This window comes from Vombatus ursinus, unplaced genomic scaffold, assembly GCF_900497805.2.
Source record: "Vombatus ursinus unplaced genomic scaffold, bare-nosed wombat genome assembly UNPS02014959.1, whole genome shotgun sequence".
NCBI lineage: Eukaryota > Metazoa > Chordata > Mammalia > Diprotodontia > Vombatidae > Vombatus > Vombatus ursinus.
In genome coordinates this window covers 10,069,518-10,073,352 of record NW_020954737.1, presented here as the reverse complement: position 1 = coordinate 10,073,352, position 3,835 = coordinate 10,069,518, and positions in this window count along the sequence as shown.

Sequence of the window (3,835 nt, the reverse complement as noted above, 5' to 3'; positions counted from 1 at the left end):
GCTGTTCTCTTTGTTTTTATCCCTGCATGGAGAGAGACCCTGGGGCAAAGAGATCTGAACTCCAAATCGTAACCTTAATCAGATTCATTCCAGTCATGTTTTAAACAAAGATCAGGATATTTTCATGAACAATCAATACTAAATAATTGCTATTTTCTGAAAGTGAGGTGGGCTACCTTGGGAGGCTTTGAAGGGGCAGGTGCAGGCTAAGGTAGCCCCTGAGATCATTTCCAACTAGGAGAATCTAGTTTATGTTGAATAAATTAGGGGCAGCTAAGTGAATAGTGCGTTGGGCCTGAAGTCAGGAAGACTCGTCTTCCTGAGTTCAAATCTGGCCTCAGAACACTTTTTAGCTATGTGACCCTGGGCAAGTCACTTAACCCTGTTTGCCTCAGTTTCCTATTCTAAAATAATCCAGAGAAAGAAATAGCAAACCAGCCTAATATCTTTGCCAAGAAAACCTCAAATGGGATCACGAAGAGTTAGAGGACTGAAATGACTGAAGACAGAATGATGCTGTACTGGGAAGGGACTCATCAGATTCCCTAAATATTCTCTATTCTTCAAGTTGATTGAGGAATTAATCAAATTGATCAGGGATCTCCTCTGGCTAACTTCTTATTTATTGATGTCTCTGGGATGTCTGTAGGGGCAATGGGCTGGCACATTTGGTCATAGGCATCTATTTGCAATGCACAGGTAAAATTGGGCACAATCACCTGGGAAACAAAAGGCAGAACTTAAATGTTTAGTGATGTAGCTTAAAGGAAAGGTGTAAAATGAGATTGTTCCCATTGGATTTTAGCCCAAGGAGGAGTGAGAATGCATAGGAATGTGTTTATATGCTATATTGCTCCCCCTTGCTCTCCCCTCCCTGCCCCACCCTTTCAAAGGTAGCTCTAAAGCCACCTCCTAAATGAGGCCCTTCCCAATTCCCACAGCTGCTTCTGCTTCCTTTCTCAAATGAAAAAAAGTCTTTGCCCTCAAAGAGCTTACATTTTACCAAGGGAGAAATAAGTACCCAAGTAAATATGAAATATTTGCAAATAAATATGAAATGGAGGTTGGGGACAGTCAGAGGGAAACAATGGGCTGGTGAGAACAGGAACGTCTTGTAGGAGGTAACACTTAGTCTGATCCTTAAATGAATCCAAGTCAACTAGCATTCACTAAACACATATTCCAGTCACTGAGTGCTAAGGGGAAAAAAGAGGCCAACAGTCCCTGCTCTCGGGGAGCTCACAGTCTAATGGAGAAACAGCATGGAAACAACCTTGTACAGAAAGAGATAGAGGCAGAGAGAGAGAGAAAGATTGGGTGGATGGTTGGATGGATGGATGGATGGATGGATGGATGGATGGAAAGAATCAAGGGTAGTCTCAGAGGGAAGACACTAAGATTAAGGAAGATTTGGAAAGGCTTCTTACAGAAGGTAGGACTTCAGCTGAGATTTGAAGGAAACTACATAAGCTAGAAGGGTGAAATGAGGAGGGACAGAGTTCCAGGCCTGGGAACCAGCCAAGGAAAACATTTGGAGTTAGGAGATGGGGTGTCCAGTTTGAGGAAAAGCCAGGAGGCCAGTGACACTGGATTGTGGAATATATTGGGAGGTATATAGAAGACTGAAGAAGTAGGAGGGGGCCCAGCTATGGAGAGCTTTAAAAGACAAATAGAGGATTTTGTATTTTATGCTAGAGGAAATGGAACCACTGGAGTGTATTGAATGGGAAGAGGAGGGACATGATTAGACCTATGCTTTAGGAAGATTACTTTGACAACTGAATGGAAGATGTACTGGAGTAGGGAGAGACTTGAGGCTGGGACACCAACCATCTACCTATTGCAGTAGTTCAGATATGAGGTGATAAAGACCTGCTCCAAAATGATGACAGAGGAGAAAAGGAGGCGTATATTAAAAATGTTACAAAGCTTGGAAACTGATTGGATATGAAGATTGAGAGTGAGGAGTTAAGGATGAAACCCAGGTTTCTAGCCTGTGTGACTGAGAGGATGGTAGTACCCTCAACAGCAATATGGAAGTTAGGAGCAGAGGAAGGTCTGGGTCAAAAATAAGAGTTCAGTTTTGGACATACTGAGTTTAAGATATCTATGGGACATCCAGTTCAAGATGCATACTAAACATTTGGAGAAGCAAGACTGGAGACTGGGAGAAACATTAGATCTGTCTCTAGTAGACAGTAGACAAGTAGATCTGAAAGTCATATGTGTAGAGATGATAATTGAAACCATGGTAGCTGATGAGGTCACCATGTGAACTTGTATAAAGAAAAGGAGAGGGTCCAGGACAGAGTTTTGAGGGACCGCAATGGTTATCCAATGTAAACTTGATGAAGATCCAGGAATAGAGACATAGAAAGGCCTGTGGTCAGATAGGCAGGAGGAAAGTCAGGAGAGAACAGTGTCAGGGAAATCTAGAAAGAAGAAATTATCAAGGAAAAAGGAGTTATCCACAGTATCAAAGGCTATAAACAAGTCAGTAAGGACAGAGACTGAGAAAAGGTCATTAGATGTGACATAAGAGATCATTGGCAACTTTGGAGAGATCATCTTCAGTTGATTGATGATATTAGAAGCCAGATAAAAAAGTGAAGAAGAAAGGGAAAATATCTATTGTAGATGGCTTTCTCAAGGAGTTCAGGCACAAAATGGAAGAAAGATGTGGGACAAGAGCAAAGATGACGGATGGATCAAGTAAGGGTTTTTTGAGGGTGGGGGAGTTATGGGTATGTTTGTAGGCAGTAGAGAAGCAACCAGTAAACACAGAATGATTGAAATTAGTAAAAAATAGGAAAATAAGGGGTTAGACTAGTTGAAGACCTGGCACATTTTAAGTTTTTAATGCAAGCTTCTTTAATTGCCTTGACTAAGACCCATTACGGCTCTGAATTCTATGATCATTTCACTCATTACCTACCATTGCCCAAACTCAGCATAGATTGCTAGGGATGGGGAGAAGGGATATGTGGATTCATAGCTAGTTGGTAGATTTTCGTTTCTGTCTGTGATTTAGTCCTAATATACTGTGGATGAGGTGGAGTTTTTCCTTGATTTTGCTAGGTAGGCACCCAGAAGCTTTTACACAAGCAGGGCTAGATTATCTTTGGCAATGTTTGAATAGGACCCAGAAGCTTCATATCATTTCCTCTTTCTGTACTGTCTGCCAAGACTAGATCTACAGGAATCTTTCTCATCAAAATATTGGTATCAAATAGGGTGAGTTTAAGTGATTATGTCCCCAAGGTAAAAAAAAAAAGGATAGATAAACCACCTTCACATCCATCATATCCAGAATCCTCACGTGTTCACAGTGGGCTCTCCTTTCAAGAACCTCTGATCCTTACAGAGGCTACACAGACAGTTGGGACTCTCTGTGGCCAGTAAAAAAACAATGAAACACCCACCTTCTCCACTTGCCAATGCTGGCCTCAAAACTAATAGTAGTTTCCATATATATTCATTAGGAGTGTTGGTGGTATTTTTCTTTTTATCAAGTATCATTTGAGTTTTTCTTTAGGGCAGATAGGGAGATTGAGTACATTCCAAATGGCTGAAGCATGTAAGTCTTTAAGGTGCAATATGAAAGCCTATTTACATGTTCCTCTCACTCTAATAACCCTTTCTTGGCAGGAATTGCACAATAAAGTTTCATGGGAATAATAACAACCATAATAACTCACATTTTTGTGGCATTGTAAAAATCTACAAAGTCCTTTCCTCACAAGTTACAGGGAAGCATATTTTGGCTCAGTAAAAGAACATTTTGATAGAAGTATGGATTTAGGAGCTGGAAGGGGCTTTAGACTATTTTTTTTTT